Below are 9,396 nucleotides of genomic sequence, written 5' to 3'. Positions count from 1 at the left end.
AAATAACAAACTCGCACTTTTCGTTACCACAGCTCAAAACGTCTTGCTTTATCCATCGATCTTTGTTTATTTTAACTCGAGTCCTTTTTCTTTCCCTTTACGATGTCTTCATTAAGTGTTTCACACATCGCGTTAATGTAATGGGGTTCGCGGGATTCCTGCTTCGGCCATTGAGCACGCGGTGGGATAAGGGGGTGTCAAGTGGCTGGTGTTAACGCGACACTTAACAAGCCTGTTGTTTCAGACCAGTGCTTTCACTTGTATGCATGCTACGGGGGAACTGGCCCATTGGAGTCGATTCATTCCGTCAATTACCTAGTCTTCTTCTGTTCAGATGCTAAACACTTGAAGAACAGTCCAGTCACCCTCTATTCAGACGTGAACCATTAAACACTCAAGCCCATCTAATGATGGCTCCAAAAAAAATCTTATTACATTTGATAAAGCTATTTGGTCATGTGAGTGTCAATGTTAATATATCCGGTTGATTGTCTACACCTGTGGTTAATAGGAGGACACCTGTGGGAACTTGAGAAATTACTTCATACAGTCACTAGTACTGCCAATTAAGTGTCTCTGGTGCTCTTCGGTCACTTTTGATCAGAAGAAGTTACTTTTTTTCTTCTTCGTTTTTTCACCGAAATGCTAGGAAAATAGTTTTTTGGCTCTTGCTATGGAAAAAAAAAATCATGGACATGATTCGAAGATTTTGAACACAACTTGTAAAGATTAATGGATTTATTTATGAGTAAAACATGTTTTTGAAAATATATTTTTCATATAAAAAAATTCACAACAATGAACGTAAAATTCAGTGACTTTTTTCACTTCAGCAATAATCTGCCAAGTGTGGTCTTTGAAAAGAGATCAAACTGAAGTCTGTGCTCTAAAGCATTCAATATTTACGACAGCTTAAGTTGGAAATTTAATTTGCAGGTCTATGCTCAAAAAGTAAATAAATGTATTATAAATACAGCATAAATATAATGTAGTACCATAAAATCCCCTAAAAATACAAAATGTTAAATAAAAAAAACATTAACGAACTAAAATATAGAACATTAATTTAATTTCTATAAAAAATTACCAGCACCAGAGGGTTAAAAATAAAAACTTGCTTGCAGATGCCACAATAATACATTTTAACAATACATTTTCATGTGTATTTCTAAGTTTCCGCTTTTCAATTTAATAATAGTAAACCAATAGTAGTGAAATATTGCCCATTAAGCAGTATATTAAATCATGCTGTGATTGTCACGTTTTGCTGGCGTGTGTAGTAAATCCACAAAGAGAAAGAGTGAAGCAGGGAAATGTATTTATTTTAGTAAACACAGAGATAAACACAGAACAACGGCTCATTATTGGCTAGTTTCTGCGTCAGCAACACACGCATGTGTCTTGATGCTCACATGACCAGCGTCGGCCAATAGTGAGCCAGCGTTCTGTCGTATGGAAGCGCTGCACTGTTTACACGACTGCCTTGTCCAAATACCCACACTTGCGGTCTTTGCTATTTAGCCAGGCATTCATATAAATTTTTTATCTTACAGTTACTGAAAATTCGGCCTCTAGTTCATAAACGCCAGAGGAGAACTGGCCCCCGACTGAGCCTGGGTTCTCCCAAGGTTTTTTTTTTCTCCATTGGGTCATTTGATGGGGTGTTAGGACACCATTAGGTCACTGGATGGAGTTTTTCGGTTCCTTGCCACTGTTGCCTTTGGCTTGCTCAGTTGGGGATATTCAAATTAATTAACCAATCATACCATTGATCAGCTCTACCAAACTAGGATGTCTTTTTTTCCAGTAATAAACAAACATTGTTAAGTTGTTTTGATTGATACTGTGAAGCAGCTTTGATACAATCTGTATTGTGAAAAGCGCTATATAAATATATTTGACTTGACTTGACTTGACTTTGCACTTGACCACTTGTCTACTTGCACTTGTATTTCCTCTATTTGGCCCAAGTGTTCAAGTAGGCGTAAAGACTGCAAGTGTGTGTAGAACTTTTGATTACTCGATTGGACACACTTATAGTCTTGCAAAAAAATTCAAGTGTTTACAGAGCTTTTATTTATTATATTTTCAATACTTTGCATTTTAAAATAAACTTCTACATGTCTGTTCAGTAGTCGCTATGTAACAGAAGACACAAATTGAAAACTGGTGCTTCTAATTAAGTGATAAAACAGATGCAAATATTGTACAAAATAGGCCTACACATACCGTATCCTGTTGTGTGCACTCGCTCTCAAGTGGTCAAGACCACAAGTGTGGGTATTTGGACAAGGCAAACGTCCACAGCGTAGGAGAATGACGTGGAATAAATTGTTGAATAAAGTCATTATTTGGGGCAGGGGGGGTTGGGGTTGGGGGGGGGGGGGGTCGGGGGGGGGGGGGGGCAATAGTACTTTCACAAAAAGTACTCTTGTCGTTTCATGACATAAAGGTTGAACCGTCAAATGAACTATTTAAACAATGTCTTTACTACCTTTCTTGGCATTGAAGGTTGCAATGATGATACAGTCTATGGAGGGTCAGAAACCACTCGGAGTTCATCAAAAATATCTTCATTTGTGTTCCGAAGATGAACGAAGGTCTTAAAGGTCTGGAACAAGTAATTAATTACAGAAATTACATTTTTTGGGTGAACTAACCCTTTAAAGAGGGTGTGAAGAGATTTAAATTGATTTAAAATTGGACACAAACAAATATTAAAAGAAGCATATTAGCTTTATTTTACTGCTTCAACAACTGTTTTTTTTCTTCTTCATCGAAGAACCAGGGTTCCCAAAGTCTTGAAAAACCTGGATATAGCATATAAGGCAGCCTAATGCTGCGTTCAGACTACACTATGTATGTTACAATGATAACTATGTCAGATTTTGACTCCTGAACTCCTTGTTGTGTCGTGGACAAGAAACATGTCAGACTTCACGCTTCTTGACTAATCATCGTTTGCCGTGTTTAACGACGTGCGTGATGTCATCAAGAAGGCGAATCTTTACACAATGTATGCAATCGCACAGACTGTAAGTCTATCCCTCATAGCCTCGTTTTTATCTTCAATGTGCTGTATAAACCGGCTAAGGTCTATTTCATGAAAAGCGAGAGAAGCGCAGGCTTCCACAGAAGAAGTTCAGGTGGGTTTGGAAAGACAGAGTGAGTAAATCATGACTCAATTTCCATTTTTGGGTGAACTATCCTCATAAAAAATTCAGTTGTGGGGAAAGTATGGACAAATGCAGAGGATGTGCAGCACACGTCACACAGTACTTCGTGAGCTATAGCAAAAAAATGAGGTGGTCGTTCTACATGAGGTCACACCAGCAGGACTGATGGTTTTCATTGAGGAACTTCAAACAGATGTTTGTAGAGATTAGAGCATGTGGTGGACTCAGAAGGGTCTGTCCCTGATTGAGTCTAGTCACTTTGACCCATACCTCCCATTTTATTACACATCATCTCTGGAACTGTAGTCATTAAATCACTCACAGATGGATCTTTACTTCTGCTACACCTTCTCCGGGGGCCCCGTCACACACGGTGACACGACATTGGGGATAACGTTACTGTTGTGGTAGTTACTCATCACAGGAATGAACAGATCTTTGCAGTAACTCATCGCTGTAAGATGTCTCTCGTGCTGGTCCAAGTGAGTCAATCTAAGAGTAGCTGAAAGTTACCCAGGAGCTGCAATGTTCCTCTCTAACCCCCCTTTCTCTGACCCTTCTCCACTGTCAAAGTCAAAGGCTGTCTGTTATCTCCTATTACACTTACACTTACACTTAGTCATTTAGCATACGCTTTTATCCAAAGCGACTTACAACTGAGGACTAAAGACAAGTTAAGTCATTGTGAAGAGGCAATAACAACGCAAGAAGTGCTCAAAATACAAAGTTCAGGCATTGCTCAGTGTAGCATAAGCCAAACAAGGGAGGATTTAAAGAAAAAGGAAATATTTTGTTATTATTTTTTTATTTTTTTTATTGCCTATCAGTTGCACGTGCCATCCACAGGTTTCACTAAACTCTTGCTTGGCATGACCATCATGCTTAGCATTCAGGCATTCATTATTAATAATAATCAAACATCAAAAAAAGTGTGAGAGAAAGAAAGTGCAGACCCTGTTTATGTTATGTGTGTTCTGGTCTTATGCACCATTCATTGATACACATTAGTTCAAGTTCGCTTTTCCAATAAAATGGTTTGAGGACACAAGATAATTTACCTTTATTAGTGACTGTTCTGAGCTGTGACATGAATGGCAACATAAGGGAAAATATGCCCATTTCTTACAACAATCAGTCGGTGGTAAAACATATTCAACATAAAATCATAAGAATACATTCCTACACAGTGCCGTAAATGGAGAATGATATTTTTTGATCCTATATTGGTGCACTGTGAGGACATAAATGTGTGCAAAGATTATACCTGGTCCGACGGCTTGTCACTGTGGGAGTGCTCTTAAAGGCACAATGTTGTACCTTACCTACCCCTTAAAATATTGAAAATTAGTATTATTGCCTTTGAGTAATAATATGTACCCTTAAGGAACTACTAAGAGGGGTTCTTATGGTACAAAGATGTCCCTTTGAGGGAAATGCCCAAGTTATAAGATGATGTTGTAATGTCTTGTGAACTCAGGCTCTGTTTATACCTCAATATTAAAGAATAGCAGAGTTCACACCACAACTATAACGATAAGGGCACAGAGAAACGATATTGTTGGAATCAATTTCAGAATGATTTTATCCAGCTGATGAACGATTAAAACACTGACAGCCAATCAGAAACAATCCTGCTTGAGCATTTAAAGCAACAGACAAACATGCGCTTAGAATAAACAGAACGATATCGTCCGCTGGTGTGGACGCTAACATAGTTATAGTTATTGTTCTTGAACGAGCCTTCAGGACTTTTAGATGCCTTTCTTCGCCTTTGTCGCCATTGGTTTTTGACTTGCTTAGTTGAGGACATTTAATTTTATATTTAACAATATTATTACAACATTATTTTCCTGTTGTCTCTGTAAAGCTGATTTGAAACAGTCTGGATTGTAAAAAGCGCTATATAAATAAAGGTGACTTGACTTGACTTCAGCAGACAAAATGTAAATGCCGTCTGGCTAGTGCATATCCCATGATGTTAACTCATTAGGTCATTAGGCGGTCTTGTGTGGCCATTCAAACGCATGTGTTTTCGACTACTTCTGGAGGAGGACAAGCTCAAAACTAGTGTCATCCACTTGTGAGCCAATCGACCAAAACGCCTATTAATGCCAAATGTAAACAGTGCCTCAGACACGAGGGAGAACAGGATCCAACTGCAGACAAACATTTATTTAATAACAATAATAACAAAATAAACACAAGAACCAGGAAACAGAGGAACACAGGCAACGAAACTGAGCACATGACGGCACATCCAGGACAAGACCTGACACTGAACCCTGGAAACCTGCATTCGAAATCACATATTCTCTTGAATAGGTACTTACTTCATGACCGCTAAAAAAAGTATGTTCTATATATTATGAATGTGTGTAGTAAAGTAATCCAGACATATCACACCCACCTTGTTGTTATTGTCACGTGACCTACTAGGGTCGCTTCACAGTCATTCACAAATCCTCTCCCCATGGCCTCATGGGATATTAAAATGCCCATCATATACACACTTCAGAATCTCACCGTAAGTCGGTTATCCAGATCTACTCTTTTATGAGTACTGTGAATGTAAGTCGGACATACTTATTTTGTCACTTGCTGTTTTTTCGCCTACTATATAGTAGGGAAGAATGTAATTTCAGATGCAGCCAATGGCTTAAATGCATAAGTACTAATCAGGGTAACAAGACACAGATGAGAACAATCAGTAAATCAAAAGTTGAACAGGAAACAGGAAGACAACACTACAAACTAAAAGTCCATATATAAAAGCCCTTTAACCACCTGGCAGAATTCTGGTATGTAATGCCCAATTTTCACAAACTAATCCATCTCCAATGAAAAAAAATAAATCCATTTTAAAATGCATTTTATTTTCCAATTGAATATCTCGTTTCCTGTTGAAACGTCAGATTACTGAAGTATCATGAGCTGCAACTGGTGTTTCACGTTGACTTCATCAAGCTTTTCTAACCCAGTTTTATCCATCCTTACTTTGGCTCTACTCATTTTGCTCAATTCTCATATCTCCTACGCAGCTAGTTAAAAGAGCCCATCCAAAATCATCAAATTCTTCTCGCTAGAACTGTTAGGTCAAGTTACATCAAAGAGATCAAGAAGGATCAAGCTCTTAAAAGGGACAGGCTCCAGCTCCCATCATCAGAAACAGGTGGAAGTCCTCATTCCAAGAACAAAGCAGAGATCACCATCTATAAAACCTTTGTAATTCACTAAGAAGTTTCTTTAACAGATTTCTTTAAAGTGACACCAAATTTTGGGGGCGGGTTGAGCTCCAGTATAACGTCTCGGTATGGTTTCATGGTTAAGCGTGCATGATTGCATCTCAGGGCGTTGTTAGAGTCAGAGTCACACTTGAATTTGACTCTGCATTTGATGGTGTTAATCTACAAAGAGCTTGAGTATGATAATCCATTAAAGCCAGAAGAGTCGGAATCAATAATGTGGTATAAGTCTTAAGTGAAAAATCCTGCAAATGTGTTTTAGAGCGTCAGATGTTGTAATATAAGTATGACATAAAAGCAAACAAACATTATTCAGGTCTTTTTGGCATGTTCTACGCTCCATTAATGTGTTCTGTGTGCACTCCATTGAATCAGTAAACAAACTTGACCATAAACGTAAGTCATGAGGTGCCATCTAGGAAGTGGACTTCAGTAGAGCAGGAGACATCTGTCAAACAGGCTCTCCTTTCGTAACCAAGAGTGTCTCTATTGGTTGCAGATGATGCCTCATTTCATGAAGGAAGACTAACTACTTCAAGACTGCGCAGCTTTCCTTTTGCGTACCCTGGCATGGAGAGATTATGGGAGTAAAGTTGACAGCTTGTATACTAGTTCAAATGGGAGATGACTAATTTGTTTGTATGGATAATATTGGGTAATTTGTTTGTGTGGATGTGGGTATTTAGAAATGGAATCACACTTGGTTGATCTATGTCTAGGGTGGATAAACAGATAAACAGGCGGAGGAATCTTTAAAGCAGCAGATCAAATCCTGTTTTTATTTAACCCTTTGTCTGTTAGTATTAGTAATGTTTTGCAGAAGTCCCTTATTTTCTGAGATATCCAAGTAAAACCACATCAAATGTGCTCCTGGGATGCTAGCGAAACCAGTCCTGCACTGTATTTTCCAACGAAAAGTGTTTTGGTTGGCCTGCATGTGCGTGTGTATGTGTGTATGTCTACGAAATGCTGTGGGCCCCTTCAAAATGACACAGCTGAGCCCCAGAGCGCCACACTCCACCCTCTTGTGTAGGTGGAAATAAGAAGAGGCTGGAAAGCAAATATCAGCTTCGTATTATTTGATTGGCATTGTCCTAATCTGACACTGACCACACTCTAATAAATGCTGGGTTGTTCTAATACATTTTGGGCGAAATATGGACAAACTCAAACAAAAATGTAATTTAAAAATTTAACCCAATGGCTGGGTTTGTCCATATTTGACCCAAAATTGGGTTAAAACCACCCAGCATTTTTTAGAGTGCAGTGTCAAGAAAGCCTTTGGCCATGAATCTTTGGTTTCTAAATCTGAATTGTAAAATGCTAAAGAAAACGTGTTTATCAACTGAAATCATCTTCTGATCTACTGCTTATACACTCTAAAAAAAACACTGGGCTGGGTAAATATAGGACAGAACACATGTTGAGTTCATTTTACCCAGTAAATTGGGTTATTTATTTAACCCAGCATAATGGGTTGATTTAACTCAGCGTAGTTGATTCATTTTTACTTCTTTTTTTTCTCTTTACTTTCTTTTTTTCTTTTTTTACTTTATACATGAATTTATTACCTCTAAACTTTTTTAAAAAATATTCGATACAACCACTGGCTTGCATGATAATTCCTTTATTTTCAATCATATTTTATAAGTGGCGACTGACTCCATAACCTGTCCATAAACAATCAGTGTACAGTTCTAAGAACATATTTTAACATTATACTTATTTATATTCTGTATCTTTTCGAATAAAATCATAAAAGTGTATGCAAGGTACGTTTCCGTCACGCGAAAAGACCGACGTGACACTCGTTTAGGCGAGTCACATCGCGCCCCTGTATGTTGATATGCATAAAATTAAAAGATATACAGCACAATAACGAATTTATGGATCAAATAAAATTGCACAAACCTGTATTTTACCGAAGACATGCACCATTTTGACGGAGCTGCACTGCTCTCTCTTGAAGAGGTGCGATAAATAACTCAATCCCTGGGTTGTTATGTCTGACCCAAGATCTGGGTAACACAAGAAAACTACCCAAACACTTGGTTGTTGCGTCTGACCCAGAAGCTGAGTAACACAAATAACTACCCAAATACTGAAAAAATAACCCCAAAAAATTACCCAAAAGACTCGACCCAGGATTTTGATAGAAAAAATATCCCAATATTTTTTCGAGTGCATCATTTATTTTATTTCACTTAAGAAAATTCACTTGTTTGTTTTTGGCCCTGTAAGCCGCAACCTAGCAACCTCCCAGGACACCCTAGCAACCACACATTTCAATACCATATACCTTTACTTTTGAAAATGTTAAATATGCATATGGGAGAGGTTACTCCTATTATTTGATGCTATTTACACTAAGTGATAGCAAAAAGAGTGTAAACAGTGTTACTTGAATTATATTTATACTTCTTGTGAATGGTGGCTGATACTATTTACAAAATGAGTATCATGTGTCACGGCTGACGTGCCAGCCTGATCAACGTAATTTCAATTTTAGGGCTATTAAATAATGTTTAGGCTGTTTATTTCAACTTTTTTAATATTGTCTTCTCACCTCTCCGAGCTGATACGTCTATGTGATGGGATAATAGGGAGAAGAACAGGATCGGGAAAAGGCGGATACAATCTAGGGTTGGTTGCGTCAAAAGCGAAATTGAGAGTACTTACTTTCTATGGAATTCTGTCGTTTGATTCGGTAACGGAATTACTGCAAATAGCCTTTGCCAACAAGACAATCTATTTGCTCAGTGTAAATAGACACTCAGGTGAACAGGAAATATAGTTAAATTGTGCTTTTTTGGACATACTTAATATATTTAAATTATACTATACTAAGAGCGTATTAAATATATAATTTTAAAAAAACTTCAATTATGTTAAGCGTATTTCAAGATATGCTTAAGATCAATTTTAAGCTATTTGCAATATATTTTCATATATTAAATTGTGATAAAATGGAACAACTT

Source organism: Siphateles boraxobius, unplaced genomic scaffold, assembly GCF_051911475.1.
Source record: "Siphateles boraxobius isolate OS27281-9 unplaced genomic scaffold, OSU_SipBor_1 15, whole genome shotgun sequence".
NCBI lineage: Eukaryota > Metazoa > Chordata > Actinopteri > Cypriniformes > Leuciscidae > Siphateles > Siphateles boraxobius.
This window is presented reverse-complemented; position numbering follows the sequence as displayed.